The sequence below is a fragment of the Manis pentadactyla genome, chromosome 3 (genome assembly GCF_030020395.1).
Source record: "Manis pentadactyla isolate mManPen7 chromosome 3, mManPen7.hap1, whole genome shotgun sequence".
Lineage (NCBI taxonomy): Eukaryota > Metazoa > Chordata > Mammalia > Pholidota > Manidae > Manis > Manis pentadactyla.
The window spans coordinates 191,542,371-191,569,306 of NC_080021.1; the positions used below are offsets into that span (position 1 = coordinate 191,542,371).

Here is a 26,936-nt window from a genome sequence, read left to right on the forward strand (position 1 = left end):
GAGTTAGCTGAGAAATTCTAGAATTCATTATGTACAAAAAAAGAGAGAAAGCATGAGAAAAGTAAATGGAAGTTTGTATACAATTTCTAATATGTACTACATGGGACATATAGGAGGAGTGGAGGTCAATTAATAAAAGACAAAAAAGCATTTTATATATGAGTAAAAACATAAACTTTTAAGTAGAAATATCTTCCCAAGAGACAAGTAGTAGTTTTAAAAAAAGAACCATATCATATTGCAGAAATCCCAATTTCTTTTGATTGTAGGGCAATACATTTCCTACAAAGCAATTTTTATTGTACTATTCTAGATTCCAGAAGCCAATGGAGTAATGTCTTAAAAATTTAGGAATAATGATTTTGAACCATGAATTAACATAGCATGGACAGTTTTTTTTAATACTGTCGGATCAACATTTTTTTTTTACTTTGGTATCATTAATCTACAATTACATGAGGAACATTATGTTTACTAGGCTCCCCCTTCACCAAGTCCCCCCCACAAACCCCATTACAGTCACTGTCCATCAGCGTACTAAGATGCTGTAGAGTCACTACTTGTCTTCTCTGTGTTGCACAGCCCTCCCCGTGCCTCCCCCCAGATTACACATGCTAATCGTAATGCCCCCTTTCTCCCCCCCACCCTTATCCCTCCCTTCCCACCCATCCTCCCCAGTCCCTTTCCCTTTGGTAACTGTTAGTCCATTCTTGGGTTCTGTGATTCTGCTGCTATTTTGTTCCTTCAGTTTTTTCTTTGTTCTTATACTCCACATATGAGTGAAATCATTTTGTACTTGTCTTTCTCCCCCTGGCTTATTTCACTGAGCATAGTACCCTCGAGCTCTATCCATGTTGTTGCAAATGGTAAGATTTGTTTTCTTCTTATGGCTGACTAATATTCCGTTGTGTATATGTACCACATCTTCTTTATCTATTCATCTACTGATGGACACTTAGGTTGCTTCCATTTCTTGGCTATTGTAAATAGTGCTGCAATAAACATAGGGGTGCATCTGTCTTTTTCAAACTGGGCTGCTGTATTCTTAGGGTAAATTCCTAGGAGTGGAATTTCTGGGTCAAATGGTATTTCTATTTTGAGTTTTTTGAGGAATCTCTGTATTGCTTTCCACAATGGTTGAACTAATTTGTATTCCCACCAGCACTGTAGGAGGGTTCGCCTTTCTCCAGAACCTCACCAACATTTGTTGTTGTTTGTCTTTTGGATGGTGGTGATCCTTACTGGTGTGAGGCAGTATCTCATTGTGGTTTTAATTTGCATTTCTCTGATGACTAGCGATGTGGAGCATCTTTTCATGTGCCTGTTGGCCATCTGAATTTCTTCTTTGGAGAAGTGTCTGTTCAGCTACTCTGCCCATTTTTTAATTGACTTATTTGCTTTTTGTTTGTTGAGGTGCTTGAGCTCTTTATATATTTTGGAGTATGGACAATTTTATGCCAAGAAATTTGATATTTCATTGAAATGAAATTTCACTATAAAAATTCAACTTACTAAAACTGGCACAATAAAAAGTAGAAAGCATGAATTGTCCTTTTATTGCTTTCTTTAGGGGTAATGTTTGTTGTGGAAGTGAATTACTTGACCTTATCTTATTTGTCTATGTATATAGCTGCCACATAGAGAGGACTACCGTATGAAGCCAAGTATGGTCCTACACAGTGAAAAACTGAAGGTCTTCTCCCTGATATGTCCTTCAGTCTACACTTAAGAAACTTTTTCATCATGCTGCTGCACTTGTGCATAAAGTGAACATTAACCCCATCCTGCCCTTCTCTCCTGTGTAAGTACATGATGATTGCAACCTGCATCCAGGTAGAATTGTGTAAGCCTTGACTGGAACAAAAGACAGGAAACATTCATCAATATAAATATTCAAATGAGGTCTTATTCTTCCCATTTTCCACAGATTGATGCTAGGGCAAAGCATTATCTTTTTAAACATTATCACAGGGGAGTCCATGGTGATATTTTATTTAAAATGAAGTAATTTCTAATTCTCTTAACACTGTGTACAAAATGTATTTTCCCCTACATGTTTTAGGCTTTTGTAAGAATATTCCTTATTAAACTTAATATAATATTGTTGAGACTGAACAGGTAATTAACATACTCTGCTAAGTAGGGCATAAATTATAAAAGTTTGCTGAGAAGTAGCTAAGTGGGCAGAAGGTCCTCATGGGGCATACGTAATCCACACTGGGATTTCTTTTCTTATGAATAGCATGAGCCATGCATCCAAATCTAAGTAGAAATTGTTTGGCTCTTTATTTTAAATGAGAACCATCTAAATGGCTTCCATCACTATTACTTCTATTGCTACAATAATCACTGTAGCAATCAAAATAATAGTAATGAATTACCAAATAATAAAATATTAACCAAAGCTTTATATTTCTGAGAAACTGGTAAACTTCTTCTCTTTTCTGTGGTGTGATCCTTCAGTGTTCTGCTTTTTGCTCAGGCAATCAGAAGCATGCAGAAAAGTTCAAGACTCTGTTTTGGAAAGTTCATTAATCCTTGTAGCTAATATATGACTTTCCTTCCATCTTCTATGATAATGTTCTCTTTCCATTTGTAGTTTATTAACTTTGTTTTTACAATAACTGTCCTACATTGGAAACTTCCCCAACATGAGTGTATCATGTATAAATGTGTAACAAAATAATAGAAATTGTGGCATTATGGGAGAAACTTTACAGTAAGATTCAAGTGATTCCTTTTGTTTATCCAGGTTCCCCATTACATTCCATTTACCGAAATCCAATTTATTGGTTTATAGGTGTATTAGTTTATTAGAGCTGCCATAACAAAATACTACAAACTGAATGGCTCAGAATAACAGAAATTTATTGTCTCATGGTTTGGAGGCCAGGAGTCTGAATTCAAGTGTCAATAGGGCCATACTCTTTCTGAAAGCTGTAGGGAAGGATCTGTGTCAGGCTTCTCTCCTAGCTCTGCTGGTTTCTTGGTTTATGGCATCAAAATTCCAATCTTCACATGACATTGTTTGTGTGTGTATGGTGTGTGTGTGTGGGGGGGGGTGTGGGTGTGGGTGTATGTATCTCTGTGTCTAAATTTCCCCTTTGTATAAGGACATCAGTCATACTGGATTAAAGGCTATTCCAATATGACCTTATCTTAACTAATTTCATCTGTAGTGACCTTATTTTCAAATAAATTTACATGCTGAAGTACTGGGGATTAGGACTTCTACATAGTGAATTTTGGGGGACACAATTCAACCCATAACAATAGGTTTCTAACAATTTTTCAAAAGCAAACTTCCATTATTATGTGAAATTGGAACTTGTAGTCCCTAAAATAGAAAGCATAAATTCAATAATTATCAAACTGTAGTTGGGAAGAAATCTATTATTTCTCTCAAAATAATACCCTGTCTTCTCATTGACAATTTTATAGTTCTTAACACAATCATCCAAATGTCTGAAAAGAGGCAGTAAGAGATGAGCACCTCATCAAATGTTGTCTGTTGGGCTGTTTGCTCCCCTTGATGAATACACATGGCTGGTGGCCAGGAAGGAATTATCTTTCATTTAAATTTTTTTATTTACAGACATTTACATGTGTTTCCCATTTTATGATAGCTCATCTATACACCAGTCATTCAAGTAGACTAGCCTTGAAGACTGACAGGAGGTATGAGTAAATGCACATTGAAGCTGACAGATGGACAGGCTGACAAATTCAGAGCTGCTCCCACACAGCTTCCATCTTTTCAGCTGGAGCCAATCAGACCCAAGATACACATCAGGCGCCTTTGGAAAATGTCATTAAGTGTTTCTTTCTCCATTTTCACAAAGATCTTGCTCAGGCAGTGGTGAAGTGAAAAAAGTCAATTGTAATAAAAAATGTTGATAGTGTCATTTTTCTGCAGAATTTCCCGCTATGGAAAGGACGTCATTATTAGCAAAGAGCGCTGCTCCTGAGGAGCTGCCCTGCTGCTCCTCCTCCTACCCCAGTGGAGAATCACAATGAGACGCTGCGGGAGGCAGCAGTGCAACTGAAGGTTCCCAACCAGTCCTTCTCTGGCTAATCCCAGTGACCCCTTCTTCATTAGCAAGTGCAAAACCATGGAACTAACCCACCATAGATGATATTTGTGAGGACCCAATGCTCTTGAGCCTGTTAGCTGATATAAAATGTGTGTTAAAGAGAATGGGTATGTCTGCATGGGTATTAAATAGTAATAATAATATAATAATAGTAATAATGGAATATACTATTTGCTGGACACTATCACAGATGCCAGACATATTTCATTGAATCTTCTAAACTATCTTACAAACAGCATCATTTCATCACCATTTTACAGATGAGGAAATCAAGCTAGGTGAATTGCACTTGTTAAGAAGTGTATTTCCTAGTACAATGCTCTTTCCATTAATTTATAGTACCTCTGTATTGAGTTCACTGTCTATGTTTCTCCCTATGTAATGCTGTGTGTGTGTGTACACGTGTGTATATTCTTCTAAGCTGTTTGAGCTGCATAGGAAAGTCTTCAACACCTCACTGACCTTCCTGCCCCTGCTTTACAAGAAATTGTGCTCCTTTCTTATAGGTCCTAATGCACCTCATAATTTCCGGGTGACTGTAGCACAGTCCAGTCGCCCACATGCTCTAGGATGTGCCCTTGTGCATTAAGGTAAGAAATATTTGAGGAGTGACTGAGAACCCTATGTTAGAAGATGCACACTGGTGTGTCAGGGGTTCAACCCTGCTCACAGATGTGATTCCTTGGCCAGCAAGCTTTCTTTGTTCACATTTCCAAAAAAGTTTTATTCAACTTAAAAAATCAAAGATTCCATGTAAAACCTGATTTGCAACTTTTCTAACACCTGGTAACACTTTGCCCCTTTGTTACATAACAACCATCAACAGCCTCCTTTCAAAGGGCACACACTCCCTGGTCCACCCCAGACCCTTCCACTTAGGAGTCTGGGTCTGCATCTATACCGGCCTTCCTAAATGATTCTCATTGCCCACCTGACAGGCTGTTTGACTTTGCCAGTTCCTGCTTTACTTGAATCATGACTCCCTTCATCTGGGTACTGCCACCAAAGCACCTCCAGAGAGCTCATTAGCCAAGACGGCCCTTTTCTATTCCTAGTAGCTGGGGCAGCTGTGTGTGGTGTTTATTTGGAAGCCCTTGATGATGCTGGCTGCTTTTGTTACCCACAACCAGCAAAACCCTCTGCTGCTGAGTAGTCAAGCAGGACCTGCTAACCAGGCCCTGCAGCCTTGAAGGCAGTACGTCTGGAACTGTGAGAGTCTCTAATACCCAGAAAGTGTGATTGCTGCTTCATGGGTTTGAGGACATCTTTTCCACTGAAATGAAGACTCGACCCTGTATATTTTTTCCACCCAGCTGCAATCCATTTGGCGACTATCAATCCTTTCTCCTAAACTGAGGGGAATGACATGAAGTGGAGAAAGTAAGGATTTATCAATTTATCCTGGCAACATTTCACTGCTGTGTTTGGAGCTAGAGATTGTGCTCTTGTATCCGGATTCAACAAATATTTATTGAGCAACTTTTATGTATAAAGTACCATGTTGTGAAGAATGGCTGCAGACCACACTCCACGTTTGTAAAGCACTGACTGACACACAGGATTTTACCTAATTGATGGATTAATCCAATGAGGTGGGTCTTCATTGTGCCTGTTTTACAGATGATGATCCTAGGGCCAAGAATCATAAAAAAAATATCATATCATAAAAAGCACAACTACAATTTGAACTCAAGCTTGGGCTCTATTTCAATGTAATTCCTAGAATTTGTAATCTTACCTTAGACTAGACCGAAATAGAGGAAATGATCTCATTGAAAAAACAAACAAATGAATAAACAGCATTCTTCTGGCTGCTTCCAGTGTGTATCAAATGGAGTCACAAGTCCTGATGAAAAGATCCTCTCCTCTACCACCCAGAAACAACCATTTTCCTGCAACTGCTGGCCGCTGGCAAGGGAAAATCATTATGCTGGAAGAGGGAGCCTCAACACGGCAGTCACTGCCGGTGTCAGCATTAGTGACACAGATGCTGATTTTTGTGACACCAGTGCACCAAGCCAACCCTGCAGGTGCCACTGGAGCCCTGCTGCCCTCAGTACTGTGGACACTCGTTAATGTAGGCGTGAGGCAGCATAGCAGCCACTGGACATGTGGGGATGCTGGCGCCACTGATGGGCCAAAGCAGGGCTCTGTTCTCCGCCGTCTGCACACACTCAGGATATGCTGTGCTTTGGGGGGTGGGCCCAGAGCTAAAAGTGATTTAGTTCAGTGGAAACAGTGATGGGATGCTCCACAGCCCCGAGTTCTTTTGCATTTGACCTAGTAAGAAGTGGAGGGAAAGAGTGGTGAGAGTCCTACCACCCCTGTTTTCAGGCCAGCATGGTCCACATCCACTTGGAGTAGGGCACTCCTATGGATGCACAGCAGACAGCAACATTTTCCCTGAGATGATGTACTCCTTAAGAATCAGGTATTTACCACCATATTTTATGCCCTAATTCCAGTAGGGAAGCACAGGTATTCATCTGTCATTTATTCATTCAACAAACACAAGCTAAGGTCTTACTATATACAAGGTGAAAAACGTAACTTCTATCTTCTGTTTGCTCCCAGGTTATAAAGGGGGTCACAGATGTAGATGTGTAATTACAATACAGTATGAGAAGTGCTGGCTGGAGGTAAAGTCAGGGCTATGAAAATAGAGAGGAGGAGGTATTTTACTTCCTACATCCTACCTTGGGGGATTCAGAGAAGGCTTTCTGGTTGAGGTGGTGTCTGAGCTGACACTTGAAGAACAAATAAGACTAAGGAACACATGGTGGGGGAAAGTCAGAATAGTAAGTAAGAGGTACCAAGGGGGAGAAAAGTTGACACACTTGGAGTGGTTGGGAAGCAACAAGATTTGGGTGGGTTGTGAATGATGAGATCTGGGGCTGATACCTATGAAGGCTTTGTCAGGATGATGGAGGACCCTGAGCATCAGGCCAGGGAAAGACACTGAAGGGTTAAACCAGGGGCTGACTTGGCTGGATTACATCTTAGATCACTTTTGCATGCAGAATAAAAGATGGATCTGTGGAGGGGGTACATGAGAACCTTCTCCTTTCTCTGTGAAGTTGAGTTTGTGAGCTGGACCACTTTGGGAGCTGTAGGGAAGAGGGAATGCCCACCAGGCCAGCCAGACCAGCCTGGCAGACAGACGGTGACAGCTTTCCAGGCACTTTCCCTGGCTACCCCTGTGGTGCAGGAGCCACTGGGGAGGCAGGCAGCTTGATTCTGCCTCCGTGCCAAGGGCCACCTGTCTGACCACACAAAGCTGCAACTGGCACATGTAGCCACTGGGCCTGAGAGGACAAGGAACTCCCAGCTGCGCTGTCATCTTCAGGAGCCTGGAGATGCTGACGTAAGGAGTCCACACACCAGCCTGCACTCCCTCCTCACAGCAGTGGTGGCTGCAGAGCAGGGCTGGGCTTGAGGCCACATGAGTTGGCAGGTCTGCCTGGCCTCTGTCTTGCCCCCTGCAGCTCCATCTGTCTAACGGTGGATGTCAGCCTTGAAGAGTGCCAGCATTTGAATCTGGCAATTCAGAAAACGGCAAGAGGACATGTAAGATGTATGCCCGTGGGTGGAAGACTGCCTAAAATGTTCAGGGCTAGAAATCAGTCACAGTGTGACCAGAGATAGCCTTTAAACACCGTCCCCATCCTGCTTTTCCATTTGTTTGTCATTATTATTCTTACGGATGCCAAAATGAATGTATCTGAAAAGACGTTTACAATGGAGCCTGGGAATGAAAGCCTAACTCAAATGCCATAAGCATCAGTGATTTATTTGCTCCAGTAACTGAAAAGTTCAGTGATACTTTGAGGCATGGCTGGGTTCAGGGGTTCAAGCTTATGTAAAGGCCTCTCTCCTAGCATTCCTAGGCTTAGAACATTTTAAATGCTCAGACTTCCCAGCAAAAGGAGACACTTTCTTTCCTGTTAGCAAAAGTCCTGGTCTTGAATCCATTTTCTCTGGTTTTGCTGTCTCGGGATACCACGAGGCTGGGGCAGTGAGGAACTTGGTTGGGTTCTGTGCCTATGCTTGGAAATGGGAGAGGATTTTCATCCCCAAACCACTTGGATTAGTAGTTGAAGAATGGTGGTTTCTTGGAGGAAATGTGGATACCATTACTGGTCGGTCAAAGGCGGAAGAGTGCAAGCCACAGAACCGATAGCCAACCCCACTGAATCTGGCTTGCCGAGCTGTGTAGACCAAAGGTGACTAGTTCTGATGAAGATTATCTGTTGAGGATAATGAGGGTCATATTAAGTATCATTGGTATTTTATGAGGAGATTTGTATAATTTGGTATGTGGTTCAGTAATTTTTCTGAGTTTTCCAGTCAGAAGAGCATTTTAGGCATTTTGCTGGGTTAATGTATCACTTACCAGTTATAAGGGCTATGGGATAAACCTAGGAGACATACTCTTAAAAAGTTCCATCAAATGACTCTTTGTCATAACTCATGTCTACATCAAAGCTAGGTGGTTAGAACAAAATTTTTATGTGATTGTACTGTCTTATTCCAGTAACATCTTAAGATTGTTATTAGCTAAGTCTTTCAAGACATTTCCTTCATACCGTTCATGGAATTATTACTTCATCAAATACATTTATAAATTAAAATAACATAAATGCACAGTTAGGTATAATTTCCTCAGAGTATCTCCTCAGGTAATTTGGAATTCTTGACCTTAAATTCTCTGATTTCATTGGCAAGAAACATTTGCTACATATTGGCTAAATAAGAGAATGAATGATTGGTTGTCTTACCTAGTATGTTACCCAAGTATACACCTAGGATGGCATACTTAGATACATATCCAGAAGTGGAATTGCTGGATCATATAATTCTATTTTTAATTTTTTGAGCACCTGCTATACTGTTTTCCATGGAGGCTGAACCATTTTACATTGCCACCAGTAGTGCATAAAGGTTCAAATTTCTGCACATTCTTGCCAACAGTTGTTATATTCTGTTATTTTTTTCCTCTTTTTAATAGTTTCCATTGTAATGGGTGTGAAGTGACACCTCATTGTGGTTTCTTCTTTCCCATGAAGATTGCAATTTATTATCTACTACTCCTTATAAGCATTATTTGTCATGCTGGTTTTGATTTGCATTGCCCTAATGACTAGTAATTTTGAGCACCTTTTCACATGTATATTGGCACAGGAAATACTGGCACACTGGACACTGTATATCTTTGGAGAAATGTCTGTTCAAGTCCTTTGCCATTTTTGAATTGGGTTTGTTGTTGTTGTTGAATTGTAGGAGTTTTTCATATGTCCTGAAAAGTAACCTTTCATCAGATATGTGATTTTAAAATATTTTCTACCATTCTGTGGGTTGCCTTTTTATTCTGTTGATAGTGTCCTTTGATGTACAGAAGATATTAATTTTGCTCTAGTACAATTTACTGATTTTTTCTTTTGTTTCTTGTATTTTTGGTGTCATATTCAACAAATCTGCCAATTTGAATGTCATGAAACTTTTCCTCCATGTTTTCTTCTAAGAATTTTAGAGCTTATGTTTAGGTCTTTGATTCATTTTGAGTTTATGTTATATGTGGTATAAGAGAAGGGTCCAGCTTCATTGTTTTGCATGTAGCTATCCAGTTTTTCCTGGACTATTTGCTGAGAAAACTGCCTTTCCCCACTGAGTAGTCTTGGCGTCCTTTGACCATATATGCAAGGGTTTGTTTATGGGCTTACCATTCTATCCATTGGTCTATATGTCTGTTTTGATTACTGTAGCTTTGGAGTAGGTTTTGAAATCAGGAAGTGTGAGGCCTCCAACTTTGTTCCTTTTCAAGATTGTTTTGGCTGCTCAGTGTCCTTTGAGATTCCATATAAATTTCAGGATGGATTTTTCTGTTTCTGCAAAAAACACCACTTATATTTTTATAGTTATGGGTTTTGTTGTGTCACCTGAAAATTCACATGTTGAAATCCTAACTCTCAGTTAACCTCAGAAATATGACTGTATTTGGAAATAATTAAGGGAAAATGAGGTCATTAGGGTGGGCCCCAATCCAGTACAACTGTTGTCCTTATAAGAGGAGATTTGAATACAGAGGGAAGACAATGTGAAGATACAAGGGGAAGACAGCCATCTACAAGCCAAGGAAAAGGGCCTCTGAGGAAACCCTGCCAACACTTGGTCCTCAGCACTGTGGGGAAATGAGTGTCTGTTGTCTAATCTGCCCTGGCTGTGGCCCAAGCACACTAGTACACATAGGGGTTGCATTGTCTGCAGATTGCTTTGGGGGAGTGAAATTTTTAGATAGGCTGAATTTTATAACTTTAGGCTGAATGTGTAAAAATCTTCAGCCAGCAGTCAAATTTGTGTGAGTTTAACTCAGTAGAGGTGTTGCTCCTATATTAGGGACCTACATAAGAATATAATGTTTCTTCCATTGGAGTATTTATCCTTGGAGAGGCAGTAGTCATGATTAGAATATTTACCTGCCCTGTTTTAACAGGCAGGACTATTGTGCTTAAACGATTATTTTTTCCATTTTCCTTTAAAATATTCCTCTTATTAAACTTATAGGGCTGCACAAGCCAGTTGTAGGCTAAAAATAGTATAGTTGCTACTGCTGCCACTGTTCCATGTGGAAAATATAGCCAACTGCTTTACAGAAAAGGAAAAAATAATTTTCTGAGTGTATTCTTAAGATAGTGTGGAAGCCACACTGACAAGGGGCCCCTAAGCTGACAATGATTCAGATTTCCTGTACCAATGTCATGGTTTTTATTATTTTCCTACAGGCAGGACAGAAAGCAGGATTCTTCAGTTTCCTTCTACCTAACACATTGCTGGTGACGGAGGTAAGGGCAGAAAATGAAGAATTAGACTTGGGAATGGCAAACTATAGCTGTGGGCCAAGTCCATAGCATACCACCTGTTTTTGCAAAGAAAAAAAGAAAAAAACAAGAATAAATAAAACAAGAAAATAATTGGAACACATCCATTTTCATTCTCCTGTGTTCTCTTTGCCTAAGTAGTTGTGACAGAGACCTCATAGCCTGCAAAACCTAAAATATATATGATCTGGTTCTTTACAGAATAGGTTTGCTGACTCTTGGGCTAGACTATTAATGAGTGATGTTTGAGTAATTTGCTCAGACCTCTCATTTCAAAGATGAGAAAATGAAGACACTAATCTTATTAGGAGCGAAGGGTTCCATGTTGACAGCATGGGACAGACTAAAGAGAAATAGATGGGCTCTTACAAACTAGCCTCTCCTGGATTGGGGCAGGGCTAGCAGACAGGAATGACTAGCAATGAAGCACCTATACCCTGTGAAGTACAAGGGAGGCAGAGTTATAATTCTAAGAATTCCTGGTGAGATTTCCAAGAGGAGGTAATGAGGATGACACCTGGGATGGAACCAAAGATTAGGGGGATCAATGACAGGTGTCTAGGTCCCACTGGTAGGGACATGGAAAACTAGATAGGATTTCCAGCAACAACTGTGCTTGGCTTCTGGGGGCTGGGCCATGAGGGAGTTAATGGTATGTGATGCGTGTTAGCTCTGACACTAGGTTATAAAAGACTGCAGCTTCTGTCTTGGGGTCTCTCTTTCTCCCTCTCTGAGATCATTCTTAAGGCACTCTCTTATGGGGCATGTGGAATCAGGAGAAAAGATAAATATGACACCAATCATCTGGTCCTTCCGTTCTCCTACACCCCTGGCTCAGGGTTGTGATAGGAACTGAGACTTTTTATGGTTTAGTCTACCCATCCCTCCTCTCCATCCCCAAATTCCCATCCATGAAAACAAAACCAACTTCCTACTGGTCCCTTTCTCTCAAGACAGTCATAATGAAATGCTGGGGGTGGGATCCTGGGTGCAGTCCTTTTTGGTTTTTTGGATGACTTCTTTTGAAGAGAAAAGAGTTCTAACCACTATTGCTTCAACTATTTCATCCTACTTAGGGGGAAATTTAAAGAAATCAGAACATTATTCTGAGTGGATTAGGTTGGCCAGCATGAAGCTATCTTTTTGAATAGTAATGCACTTTGAGCCAAATGCATTCTCTATCTGAACCAGAAAAATTAGAATGGGCTTGGTTTGTATGGGATAAAAACTCTCCGCAGAAACCTGGTTTGCCTTTGTCATCCAGCGTCCATGCTGAGAGAGTCACACCCATAAAACCTTAAAGGCTGTATCTGTCGACTTCCTCGTCTCTGAGGAGTACCATGTGTCATGGTACTCGGAGTCTTTTTCAAAGTCAACATGCTACCAGAAGAAATTTATTTTTGGCTATGTATTTATTCATTCACTCTTTAGACATTTACTGAACATACATCAGTTGCTTACTTTTATGAGGTACCAGAAACATAAAAAAGAAGTTAACCTCTGCCATTGAATGGCTCACAACCAACCTAGGTGGGGGCAATTCAGACATGGTAAAAGGAATTAATGTGCCAGGAGGAACAATAAGAGTACTTGGAAGGGGTTATGGGGATAGTTTGGTAATTTTTGATATTCACGGAAACATTCTGAGTCTTATAATAATAAATCACTGGTTTAGCTCTTATAGTCATGGCTTGATTTTTACTGAACTAGAAAAGATTACTTTATATATATACATATATGAAATTTCTACAAGGAGAAAAATTATAAATCCATTTGTCTCATTAGAGTGGTAGTGAAAATAACTAAAATTGTAGGTGGACACAATTCAAATGCAAATGTAAGTGTGTTTCATAACTACTAGAAAATTTTCAGAGCAGAGCTTATGCACATACTGCATCACCATAGAGTTGTTACATCATTTCAGCAACACAGAACCTAATGGAAGTCTTTCATATTATCTTCTAAGAACCAAGACATCATTATAGCATCCATAACTTCAGAGAGGTTTATGTTCAAACATGGTATTACAGATTTTTTAATAATTCTATTTTTTTGTATTGATTCTATATTTGGAACAGCTAGTTCTATTTAAGACTTAGTATCTATTTTAAACAATTTATAATTTCTTACATAGCTGGGCAACAATACTGAGTTATTTCGGTGATACAGGAAGTGAGGCCATTAGACCCATGTTTGTTGATGGGGAGAAGTGCAAAGTTTTGGGATTGTCCACTAGGTAGGGGATAAATGCAAAATCTGAAATCTGAATTTAAGGAGCATTGAAAATACCGCCAGCCATGGAAACTCTTACCACTAATTTCTCTCAAAACCATCTGCAGATGTGTGCATATTAATTGGCTTTGGGCATTGTTACCTAAGAGGAGTAACACATTAGATAGCTAAAATTAGAAGGAAGGCCAAAATTTAAAAAAAAAGAAAATACAATGCTTGGTGAGCCAATGTAGATGGGGTGTTATAGCAAAGAGACCCTTACTGCTGGGCAGGAGGGGTCCTTAATCTCTGAGATGGGAGGGGCAAAAAGTGCTTAGGGCATATTATTGAAAAACTATGCTGCCTCACTCTTATGTCTAGATCTGCGTGCAGAGAGGTAAGTGCTAGTCACCATTCACACTGCCCTGCACATTTACAGCATGCTTTTCTTTTCATGGATTTTAATACATCAATGATCCTGGTGATGAGTGAGGGGGAGATGGAGGCCAGAAGGAAAATTGGAAGGCAGTTGGCTTTCATCTGTCTTATTTGTTTAGGGGGGAAAAAAATTTCCTTCAGCCTTTAAAAAAAAAATCATAATTGGAAATGTAAACAACGAAAATAAAAGCTACAGTTTACAGAGAGCTTGCCATGCACTAGGAACTGTAGTGTTTTAGGTGCATCATCTCATTCAATGGCCCCTGTGCTTCTGCCTTTCCTCAAACAGTAACAATCTCTTCCAGAACAGCTAGTTCACCTGCTCATAGCTGCACCATAAAGGGATTCCACTTTATTGCAATTTCAAATTAATAAAGTCTCCCTCATTCTTGACCTAGAGGAGCTTTGAGATTGTGAACACGGTGTTCCTGAGCATCGAGGAAAGTTGTGTCCCTTTCTTTCTTACCCAAGGCCAGGCTTAGACAAAGGAGACTGTTCTTCGCCAGGCAGCCCCAGACACTTACCACTGTAAGAGGAACGGCCTCAGTACCATCTCTACTGCTGGAACTGCAAAGTTAAGATCTGCACCTGCCCTAGTCCCACCTCTCTGTTCCAGGTCCCACCTGCTTCTTGGATTCAGAGCCCTCACTCATCTCGTGCTATCCAGTGCCAGGGCCGGAGAACGGCTTTCCTGCGTCAAGGCCCTGCCCAAGCTAACATCCAGATTCCCGGGGCTCCGGCTCTGTGCTGTCTGAGTCACATGTGTAACAAGGCAGATCTGTCTGGGATGCCTTCCAAGAAGCCTGATGCCAAGGGGAAGGCCTGAGGAAAGACACGGACGTAGGAGCCCCAAATATTGTGAGTGGTTCACTATAGAGATTTTGTTGCTTTTCAGGGGAACCTGATCTCCTCTACGAGGTAGATGGAGGCTCAGACTCACTGTTCTTTAAGCAAAGAGATGCTGCAATTCGATTCCTTTCAACGAGCTACTCAGGAGGAGCCCCTAACACTCAGGGCACTTCCGCTTTTTAAGACCCATCCTTCCCTTTCTCTTTGTTTTTCCTTCCTTCACTCCTCTGTGTATTTTCTCCTCAACGTGGCTTTTGTTGGTGGTATTTGGACGGCTGTTTTCTCTCCTCAGAGTGTGCTCCAGGGTTTGATCTGATTGTCCTGCTGTTCCCGTGTCACTTGGCACTATGATGAATGGGATAAGGGTCAGAGTTCAGCAAGAAGGCATCTGTTCGCCCGCACTGCATAGTAGGAGTGCTCAGAGGTGCTCTTTAATGAAAGCTTGGAGCAGATTTGCGTAGAATAGGCTGTCTTCTATCCCTCCAGAACTGGGGGACCAAAAGGTAGTCCTTTTCTGGAGGGCCCAAAAATGACTAAAGAGAAGTAGGAATATCTTTAGGGGAGTCCCTGCTTGGGATGTCTTTTCTTCTGTAGGAGAGACAAGGTGGAGCAGGAGGTGTGCGGGGAGTGTGCGTGGCGGTTTAGAAAGACAGGGTGATTAAACCGGGAGGAGGTTGAAAATGGAAGCTCTTGGACAGCCTGGTCCTGACCACTGACCTGTTTTGCTCATAGAACAATCTCACTAAAGAAGAGTTTCCACTACCACTTGCAAAGCCTCCCACTGAGCGTGTGCCTTGGCCTCAGGTTACTGCGCGGTGGCCATGGCGGGCTCAGGTTCTCTTACCGGGCTCTCCTCACCGTGACAGTTCTTCCACTTCCCCGAGTAGCCGGAATCCCCACTTACTAGGGACTGCGTCGGCATGGGAGGAAAGGGGGGATAATGGCTCTATTGTTCCTTCGGCCTTATCAGACGGGGCAAATGTCCCCTTCATCTAGCCCTGCCGCCAAACACGGAGTACGGACCCCTCAGAGCCTCACCTTCCTTCCACTCCGACTTTGTTCTATGGAGGAGGGTTTCTGGGTGCCCCTCGCCGCCCTCCCTCCATCAAACCTACTTTGGGACCCGTGAGGACAGTTGCCTTTTTCTGCTTCAGAGTGGAAGTTGAGAGGGTAAGAGAAAAACACAGATCAGAAGACTCATTTTAGTTTGGGTTGGATCTGCCTCCTCTGGTTCCTCCTGGACCCCTGGGGAGACGCATGGCCGAACCCAGCAGCGCAGCAGCGGGGCAGAGTCCACCCGACCCCCGCACAGGCACTAAATACCCAGCGAGGACAGCCCGGCGTCACCGGACTCAGAGACGAAGCGGTCTCCCAGGCTTGGTCGGGATCTCATCGCCGCTTCCCGCCCCGCGGGCTCCAGGGAGTCCCCGCGCAGGGCGCACCTCTGCTGTTGGTTTTCCCTGCTGGGAAGCCAGCCGAGCCGCCAGCTGCTCGGGAGGCCGCAGTCTTGCTCGCCGCCAGCGCCGGCTCGCTCTCCAGCCTCCGCCGCGCTCGGGAGTGAGCGCTCAGGATCCCTCTCTGAGCATGCGCCGCCCGACACCGCCCCCCCCCACCCGGCCCTCTCCTCCCCCTCCGCCCCCTCCCCGCCAGCCTTTTGCTCCTTCCTTTCATTAAACAAACGGGAGATCCTGAAACCTGGACCCCGTGCAAGCGGCCGCGCGGGGAGGAGGGGGAGGCGGGTCCGAGCGCGGGATGGGCGCCGAGGAGGAGCTGTGATCCCGCGCACCCCCGCCCCACGCGCGCGCACATACACACACTCGCACACACGTACTCCCGCGCGCGCGCACACACACACACTCACACACACTCGCACACACTCGCACAAACGCACTCGTACACGCCCGCGCCGCGAGCTGGCCGGCTTGCTCTCCCACGCAGGCAGCATACAGCAGAGCCCGGGGAGCGTGTCCCACCGCTGCCTGGATGCACCTCGCTGCCGGGCGCCAGACAGCCCAGTAGGGCTCAGGGAGGTCGCCCCACTACCAGAGGTGAGTAGGGCGCCCGCAGCCGCTGGCCGCTCCGCGGCGCCGCGGCTGCAAGGGGCAGATTCCCGGAGCCACGCCGCGGCGCAGGTGGCTCAGAAGCAGCTTGCGGGGTTTCAAGGTGCAGATGAAGGCGGCGCTGGGGCTGTGCAGGGGGAGAGGGCGATCCCTGGGGGTCGCCGCCTGCTAGGTGTCAGATCGACGCAGCGGAAAGCTACAGCCTCCTTGCTCGTAAACTTTCCTCCCCCGTCATTTGGGAAACGTGGAGACAAAGGGGGCGTGGAGGCTCCCTGCGTCCCGTTCCACCCGCCTGGCAGCGGGCTGCGACCGGAGCCGACGTGCGGGCGGGGGCGCCCTGCAGGTACCTGGTGCTACGTCCACCTGCCGGGCGGCGGTTGGGCTTTCTCACCCTGAGGTGTAAGCGGTACCTTTGATTTTCCCTCAGACGCGGGCACCTGTCATCCTTCCCTCCCCGCCCCCCACCTCCCGCGCACCCTAGGCTCATCGTAGTGTGTGGGTGTGGGTGTCACCTGGAGAACTGGAGGGGCAGCCTTTGGCTTTCTCCTTCAGTGCCAGTGCCAGAGTCGCCAGGGTGAGGCTCGGGTCAGTGCAGGCATGAATGATGAGTTCCTGAAAGGCTTGCCATAATCACCTCCTAGAAACGCTGGGTGCCGGACTCCCTCCCGCCCCCCTCTCCCGGGAAGGTGCTGTCTTCACGCACACCAGGGCGGCAGCGAGGGAGCTGGGCTGGGCTGCCGCGGTGGCTGCTGCAGCTGCGGGAAGCTGGGGCTTTATTTTTGCCCTGGGGTTTTATGATACACACAGGACGACTATGTGAAGGATTCTGGGTTATTTTTCTTTGTGGGGATTTGTTTTCCCTTTTAACCTCTTCAGTGGGAGAGATTCTCTGCAGCCTGAACCTAACTGCTGGACAGGCACCGTTTCTGAATATCTCTTCGGTACCAGGGAAGAGGTTCCCAGAAAAGGATGCAAGATGTCATTGGGGCGGGGGGTCTCAGAGCGCAGGGAGCCAGCTGGCACCTGGGAATAGCCTCAGATCTTATGGTCCTTTGAAACAGAAGAGACTGGGTCAGAGACTGGGTGAGGAGTCCAGATCTGGGACAAAGGGGATCAGAAGTGGGACAGTTAAGGCAGGAAGAGGTTGAGTGTGAGGCAAGGTACCTTGCAGCCTTCACTGAGGTCATAGGTCTCTTCTCCCACTTCTTCTATGATTGGTGGCTTTTATTCATGGAATAGGACTATGACTTGGAGATTTCTGGAATGTCACATCTGGAGTATAAAAAGATTTGATTATTCCTGTGATAACCAATCACAAATTCGTTCTTTAAATCTAAAAGTACCATGTGTGAAAGTTTCTTCGGTCTGGTTTTGTTTATACCTGGAAGGTGGGATGGGCAGACAGATACATTTTTGGATCTTCTGTACCTCAGGAATACTGTATTTGTAAGACAAGTGTGTAGGGAACCTGGAAGCCAAGCTGATTCGACAGAATATACTAGAAGCTTAGATCCAGTACTTGTGACTATGGGTCTCTTTAAGATGGTAGGTGGAGGCCATCCCTCTGCTGCTCTGGTGACCTTTTTAAGTTTTTATCTTTAATATTTTGTAACTTCTTTGAAGTGGAAAAAAGCATGATATACATAAGGCTAATTGAGGAAGTACACCTATGAAAGAGACCTTGTAAGTCAACATAGCCAAAGGTGAAGAAAGTTTTGAGGAGGAAAATAAAAGAGGGCATTGGGAAAGGGATACATATTATTAAAACAGCTCTGTTTTAATGATTTTTCAAGAGTTTGGTAAGATAGAAATTTGAACGTTTTTTTATCTTTTTTTAAACAACTAGTAAATAAAGATCTTCCCAGAAATATTTTCAAGTGGAAATTGGCATAGAGGGGGTTTAAATATAATTGTCAGCATATGTCCTTTTTATTTCATGGTGAACATTCTGATCATTTTCTTTGAAAAACTTGGCAAGAAAAGGTTAAGATTATTTTTCTTTTTACTAGAGCTATTTTCTCTCTTTATGATATATTTCCTCTTCCTACACCTGCGGGTTCAATTCATTTTATTATATTCAGATTCTATTTATAGGTATTTATTGTCCCTCTACTCCTATAGTTAGCATCAAAAGTCATATAAAAATATAGACCATAGTTTTGGCCCTCAAAGGGCTTATGATCTAGTTTTAAATATAAGACTAACCATGAAATAATTAGAAAGAAGGATAGCTCTGTACTATATGGGGAGCTCTTAACATAAATACTATTTTCTTCATCCTCCCTCCTGGATTTCCTCAACATTCAGAAGACACACCTCAGCACTTATTATGTGCTAGAAGCTGGAGAAAGAAAACACAAGGAAGTAATAAATAGTTCCATCATCCAAGCAGGGAGAAACAGGTATTCAGCTAACTATGATGCAGTCTGATAAACTGTTACAATGGGGGGGTCAATCAAGTGCCAATAGTAAAGACGTCTAAGTGATTATTTTTCTTCCCTGGGGAACATTTGAATAGGTGATCTTTGAGACATTTTGGGAGGATAGATAGTCTTTTACCAGCTAGGGAAGTCTAGAAGAATATTAAGGCAGAGGAAATGTGTGAGAGTACCTGGCGAGTCAGGGTAACTATAAGCCATCCCATGTGGCTAGAGCACAGGGTGCTGGAGTGTGGGTACAGAGACAAATAGCACCTGGGTGACACTGATTAGCTGATATGGATAGAGATGTGCCCAGGATGCTATGGAAGCACAAAGAGAGGGCATTCACTTAAAGGAAGGTAAAAAGATCAAGAAGATTTCTTAGGAAGCTTGAGGTGATCTGAGTCTTGAAGGTCAAGGAGAAAAAGGCTTTCCAGATAGGAAAAACTATATGAGAGCAGGAAGTAGCTCTGTGTGGCTTCAGCAAGAGATGTGGAATCTTGGCTCCGTGCAGAGGCACTATCAGGCCAGAGATATAAGGAGAGATCAATTGTGAATGGAAATATCCCGGATAAAAGAGCTTCAATTTTATCTAAAAGGTTAGCAGAGAGTTAGAAGGTTGGGAAAGTTTGAGCCATGGTCAGATTTGCTCTAGAAAACAATGGCTGGGACCACAGTGTGGAGGTTGGATTGGAGGTGGTGAGACCAGACACAGGGAGTTTATTGTGGAACTATAGGTGTGCAATGATGAGGATGGTAGCATTGGGGAGGTATGTCTGGGAGACAAGTGAGAAAAAGGAAACCCTGCTAATATAAGAAGGAACTCCTTGTATGTGCTCCCATACGACCATCTACTCCCCAGCATTCATCACAGGCTTGGCACAGAGTAGGGACTCAAGGAGTATGTATCTAATGACTGACTCAATCAATGAATGAGAAATCCGGTCATGAAGTGGTGATTCCTCCATTAGAATAGCAGAAGCTAAATCCTGACTTCCATTTCTTCAAGGTGACCAACCTTTGGGAGGCCCATGACAGAAGGGCCCAGGGAGACTACCTCTGTGAAGACTTGTTCTGTGAAGGGCCAATAAGAAGGCATTGTGACATCACAATTTTTATATTAAAAAATCATATCATTGGTCCATCTTGGAAGCAACAGCGCTTAGCACATTTCCTGATTCATACTAGGCTGGTGGTAACATGAATCCCTTTTATTTCCTCCTTCATTGTCAGAATTTCCTGAGATCAAGAACTTTGCTCAGATTTTTAAGGTAATCTGGGGTCTAGAAGTTTGTAAGCCACAGGGTCTCACTTAAAGAGCTCATAGCATCTTGGCATCCTGGGATGAGGGCAAGATCACCCATGTTCTGACCGTCAACCATGTAGCCCTAGCAGTTGGGTCCCTCACTGGAATCAAACCCAAGCATATTGAGTTCCAATCTTAAAATCTTACTAAAACATGTCAGAATGAATAAAATCTTAAGAGTTTATTTTCAGGTTTCAGTGGATGAACAAGAAGAAGTATCAAAGATAGCAATGTTTTGGCCTTTGCCACAGGATGAGCAGTGGCAGAGGAATGGGGAGGGAGGCTAGCTCAGAAAGGTGAAAGTCTCGATGCTATTTTGAGGGAATTGATTTCGGTGTGAGACCGGAACATCCTGGAAGGTACAGATCCCAGCGTGTAGCAATTTAACAATAAATGCCAACGTTATTTTTATTAAGGGAGAGGATGGAGAGGGTCAAAGACTAAGTCCCAGTATTGGCAAAATTTAGAGATTGAGGAGAGAAACAAGTACCCCAGAACACTCAGACAAGGTGGGAAAGACCTGGCATGAAAGCAAAAACCTAGGAGTCGTGAGAAGGGGGAGTCAGACCTAATAGGAGCAAGCCTACCTGTGGGCCAGGCCTTGTGTGAGTGACTGCATGTGGGATCTTGTTTAATTCCCCACCACCCCTGAGTCCCTTCTCCATTTGACAGCTGAGGCAGCTGAGACAGAAATTCTAACGGCCTGTCCAAAGTTAACAAAGGCAGTAAGTGGCAGAATCAGGCCTCAAAGTCCACTTTAACAATCCTACAAATGGTCTCCCCTCTTCAAAAGTGTACATTACCAGGATGATTTTAAGTGCAGAGATGTTGAAAAGATTGAAAGTAGGGAACTGAAAAGAGATAATGAAAAAGAGTTCTCTGATGACTGTTAAAAAAGAGAGTTTGGTGCAGGGGTGTGCTCAGAAGCCATATTCAGGGAGTTCTGTAGGGAGTGGGAGGTAAATGCAGACAAGGGGCAACATGCAGTCATTTATGAAGTCTATTGGGGAACTTATGGGGCCATAGGGAGAAGGTACAGAGAGCCTCAAATGCTGTTGTTAAGGGGGAGCACGTGAGGACAGCCAGGGTCCAAGGAGCACAAAAGGTGTGGGGAATGAGAGCAGGAGACAGACAGAGGAAGGATGCCTCTATCCAAGAATATGGGAAGATGAATTCGAGGGCAGATGTGGGGTGTGGTCCTCTCCCCTAAATCTGAATGGCTGAGGAGCTTACTAAAACCCAGAAAATTCAGATCCTTGAGTATCCTAGAAATTGAAGGAGACTCTGAGTGTCGTACTCTAAGGGTGTCACTTGGGCATCCAGCATGATGAAAGTTGTTTATGCAGCACAGTGATGGAGAGCACAGACTGGATTTAGGCTTTATGTGGGTTTTGGCTCTGCCCTTATCAACTGTGTGGCTTGGGGGCACACCGTTTACTTCTCTGTACTTAAAATTACTCCTTTTAAGATGACAATCACCATCTGAACCCATCACATGGAATTGTGAGGATTAGATCAGTTAGTATTTGTAAAGCTTGACACAGAGTAAGTGCTTAGTAAATGATAGGTATTATGTGTGACAACAGTGAGCTGAAAAACATAAGGTTATGATTTATGTTCAGGACTCTAGAAATTGTGTGCTTCAGTGCTTGTTTAAAAAAATATATTTTTGTTGGTTATAAATAGCTGGCTCTAATCCGCTCTTCCTGAGTGCAGGAATTAAATCGCCAGACACAAATACAGCAGGAGCAGACCAGCTCCGTGGTCATAAGCCAAGGTGGAGTAGACGTGTGCCGGGTATGTCTGCCCAAAACATTTGCCTTCTCACGCCTCTCTGGGGAAAATGAAAGTTTGCTTGCCTGTAGGCTGGTCCTCACATTTTTCAGGCTTATAGGTGTCACACAACAGCTCCTTAGCTGTTTAGCAAACTGTTTTCAGGGAAGTGGCTACATGTATTCATTACAGCACCTCTTTGGTACTGAGGGATGTAAACTCTAAATATCTCAGATGTGAGATTTGTAACATCCTTTGGGAAAAGCCTCCATTCTTCATGGAAAAGTTTGTGGTGTATTCTAAAATAGAATCCCAGTGGATATGGAAGCCACATCATCTAGCTAGTTGGCAACAGCGCAGTGATTGGAACCTAGGTCTGACCATACCCAGTGCTCTTTGCATTGCACTCTGTTAGATACTTATATTTATTGTTCTGTAACCAAAGACTGATTCTTTTTGTTGTTGTTATTCCTCCATCGTATTTAGACTTCATAATTTATCACAGTTCCCCAGCTGAGATTCTCCTTTTTTACCTTCAGGTCTTTGGCATGCTGTTCTATTTCTGGAATTCCATCCTTGGGCCCCCTGCCTAACACCTTTAGTCTTTTAGGTCAAAGTCACTTCTTAGGGAAGTTGTCCTGATCTTTTAGCAGTAGGATTGGTTTTCCTTTCTATGTGTTTCTGTAGTCCTCAACTTTGTACTTTTAGCACCTATCACAAACCTGTCACCTAGTAATTATTCAGTAAACATTTTGGATTGAGAGACTGACTGAGTGAATGAATCTTGTCCTTTTGAGTCATTGCTGCTGCCCCAATACTGCAGCTTAATGTTATAGAAAATCATATAATTTTAAAGTGCAAATGTTTACTAGAAGTTTATCAGATTTCCAAGTGAAACAAGAATAGGAGGTTGAGGACCAGAGACATTTAGTGACTCACCTGAGGGCTATGTAGCCAAGACATGTGAGAACTGGAATCAGAATCCCCATTCCTGATTTCAGATGCCATGGTCTCCCCATGGCCTGGGTCAGGGTGAGCAGAGGGAGGTAGGGTCATGTGCTTGCTGGGTCGGTTCTTGTCGTTATTTACTGATGTTTTGTTCATCACGGATTTTTTGCATTAATTTTGATTTAAAAAAATATTCATTAAAATGTTGTTTATCTTGATTACTGAGTTTTTTTGCTTCCCTTTTAATTTTGTGCCCAATGCAAGTACTCATTTGCCTCACCCTAGTTGTAGCTCTGCTCTTTCCACACAGTAGGAGGGAGAACATTTCCTAGCCTTCCAACACTGGTGTACAAATGCAGTTACACTGTCTATGGCATGAGCCCTAATTGAAAATTTCAAAGAAAACGCCATTCAACTTGGTGATATGAGCTGTTCCTGATCTGGGTGATCTGCTAATGAGTAAACACTACCTTTATAGCATGAAAGGAAAAAATGAAAGTTGAATAAAAGATCTTACTATCTGTCTCTCTATCTATCTATCTCAGGGCTAAAGGACAATGCAGCAAACTATTTTCGGGGAAGTGGCTACATGTATTCATTACAGCACCTCTTTGGTACTGAGAGATGTAAACTCTAAAAATCTCAGATGTGAGATTTGTAACATCCTCTATTTATAAGTTGATGTATGTGGTTGCTTATATATGCCTATATTTTTGAGTTTTTTGAGAAAATTATTTTACCCATCAACTTGGCTAGTCTTGGCTTATGGCACTGCTGGCCTATTTTTAAGATCTGAGGTCAGAGGTTAAAAAAAATTGGCCGTTTCTACCCAAAAAATAGGAAAGGAAGAAAAAGAAGCATTAATGGAAAAGAGATAAAGAGACAAAGGAAGGAAATTTGAGGGGGAATCTATTTAGTACTGTCTTACTATGAAGTATAGAATGGGCTTTATATATTTTATTAGTTTCTACAGCATGCTGGAATAGGTATTAATGTCCCCATTTGGTAGCTGAGCACACCAATTCTCAGAAAGGCGAGCTTACCCAAGCTCTCGAACCAAGAGCTGGATTCAAACCCAGGCATGCGTTCAAAGCCTGTGGTCATCCCACTTCATCCTTCTGATTTTCAGAGGCTTAGGGTGACAGGTCAGCCCATTACTTTCTGCCCTCAGGGAAGCCTTAGGTGCAGGGCTTCAGTGGTTTGTCAGGGTTTGCTGGATGGGAACTCAGCAGTCAGCTCCCCTCCCTGCCTTTATTCCCTCCTTCTGTGGTACATTTATCCTTTCACATTCTTCAGTAACAACAGAAAGCAGAGATGCATATACATAGGAAATAAACACCCCTCTTGGTGTGAATGTCATCAATTTTACATGACATGCAAACACAGATTTTATACTGCCTCCGTTATGTTAGAAAGGGCTTCTTTCGGGGAGTATTATGCCATCAAGTGTTCTAGAAATGTTCACAGACACAGACTGAAGGAAAGGTGATCATAATTACTGGAGCATATCCGTCATGATGAGGGGTAATGTATTTGCATGGCTGACAGTCAAGGGCTTCGGGGGTGCTCTTTTTATTGATATTTCTGATGAGTAGCATGAAACAGTGACCTCTACCCCCAACATTTTAAATTCAATGAAATCCATAATCAAGTTGGGATCACATATAATTAACAAGAGTAAAATCTGGTTGAGAGTAATGCTGTTCAGCTCAGAGCTGTACAAGCTGAGGATGCTTTATCATTATTCCCATCTTCCAGCCTTTGCTAACTATTGCTTCCAGGCAAATCCACACACTCAGATGCTCGGATAATCAGCCCACAGCCTTCTCTCCTGGGTGGGTCACAGGAACTGGAAAAAAAAGAAAAACACAGACCTTTTCATTCACATTTATATTAACTGGACAAAACATTATCTCTGTTTTTTTTTTTTCCCCCTCATGGTGTGAAAGCAAGGCAATATCTCTAGGTTTGAGAAAATCTTTTGGGTTTTGTTTTTACATGGGCTGACATGTAACATGTGACACAAGCAATTTGTGGCCAGGCTACTCTGGAACAGTTAGAATATTTTAGCAATCAAAAAACTAAACCAATTACATATGTACAACAATGTTATACAAAATGCAGACATAATGAAGTGCTTGGTGTAGAACTCAGTCATATTTATGCCCCAAACTCTTTCCCAGAAAACTACTGTCAATTGTTTAGTGTAGGCTCCTTCACTGTTTTTGGTCCATTAATATTTACATATGTTATTCTTTTTTCTTTTTCTTTTTAGAGATGAGATTATACTTTATACATTTTATCATTTACTTTTAGTTACAATGTTAAAACAAAAGCAATTTTAGATTAACAAGCATTTGGTGAATAATATTGTTGTATGAATAGGATGCATGCTGTTTTCCAGCCTAAAGCAGAGTTCAGCTGACATTTCCTAGGGTCCTTTGGCCATCTGTCCTCATGTATATTTTGTAGATATAGTCAGTGAGCAGATATTTTCTGAGCTCCTCCCAGGAGCCACCTACTGTACCATGTGCCTTTCAGGAGCTCACCTTCTATCTAGCAAGAAGAAAATAAGAAGGTGGACTTGGTTTGAACTTAATGAATGGTGACAGCTGTAAATTCTTCTTGAGTCACACAATTGCTGGAAAGGATAGTCTATTCCAAGTGTCTTATTTTTCCAGATGAGAAAATTGAGGTCCATCAAAGTCAAGTCCAGGGTCCCACAGCTGGTGATTGGAGAGGCTGGGATGACAGGCTGGTTTCCAGCCTATTAAGTCAGCGCTGATTCCATTATACTTGCCTGTAAAACAACCCTCACATCAAGAAGAAGGAACAAGAGAACGCATTTCACAAACACTGGCTTGAGCAATGAATCCCTAGCAAACTGAAACTCATGCTGTATGTAAATATTCTCACCCGGAAGTTGCTGAAGCAGCTGCCCTCCTGTCCTCACACCCTCCCTGCCTACCTAACTGCTGCCCAAGCTACACCTTCTCCTCCATGGCCTGTCATTCTCCCATTTTTAGTGACTGAAGTAGGCAACAATCTGACCATAATGTTGAGATGAGATGATGCCCACATTACCTGGAGAAAGTGTTCTAGAAACATATTGGAGATTTATTTTTCAGTTTTCACTTCTTGCCATCTTGAACCTTAAGGAATGAGCTCCAAAATAAAAGCATTTTACCTGCCAACTTTAGTCAAGCCATGAATTCTCCCTTATATTAACTGGTGATCTTATATTAACTGGTGATTTTTCTCTGTGATGGGAGCATTAGGAAAACTCTGATTCTTAAATACTCTATCCTTGTCTGCTATGGAGGCAGGACCATGTGGGTTAACATCTGGGGCTGTGGAGGCAGCCAGAGCTGTTCTAGTTCCAGCCCTGCCGGTCACTGGCATTGTGATGTCTGTGGCCTTGGTCTTTTCAAGTCTAGATCTCTTATCCGTGAGATGGAGATAATGAAAGTGCCCCTCCCCACAAGAGATTTTGTAAGGAATACATAAATTGCCATAGAGTTTAGAATATAATAAGGACTAAGGAAATTGTAGCTCCTATTTTTCATTATTTATAACATACACATGCCATGTGGCTGATAGAGCCCTCAGGACCACTCAGGTGCCAAGCTTTAAAATGCTGGGTCATCACATTTTCTTCCATAACACTTCAATCTCCTTTCTTTTCTTTTTTTTTTTTTTTTAAAAAAGAGAAATTAAGACTTAAACCAAGAAACTGAAAATATGACTCATTATGCTGATAACCCCAAAACTTTTTCAGACTATCACCTTCCATTACTGCTGGCCCATGAACCATGGAATTCAAACATAGCAAGAGGTGGGAAAATGGAGTGGTTTGATCAGTACATCAAAGCTCTGCTTTGAAGAATAAACCTCAGCCCTTTTTCTCTGCTTTGTATGTACTTCCCACATTCATGGAAATGCTTGGGAATTGATGAAAATGG

The 26,936-nt window shown here is 42.8% G+C and overlaps 1 protein-coding gene across 1 annotated transcript in view; it reads left to right on the forward strand.

Annotated features, from left to right (window-relative positions):
- The first annotated feature begins 16,155 nt into the window (after window positions 1-16,155).
- PLPPR1 (phospholipid phosphatase related 1) overlaps window positions 16,156-26,936 on the forward strand; it is a 257,899-nt gene continuing 247,118 nt past the window's right edge. The window contains exon 1 of the mRNA XM_036888534.2: window positions 16,156-16,515. The gene's annotated coding sequence lies outside the window, so the exon portion shown is untranslated. The remainder of the gene's footprint in view (window positions 16,516-26,936) is intronic.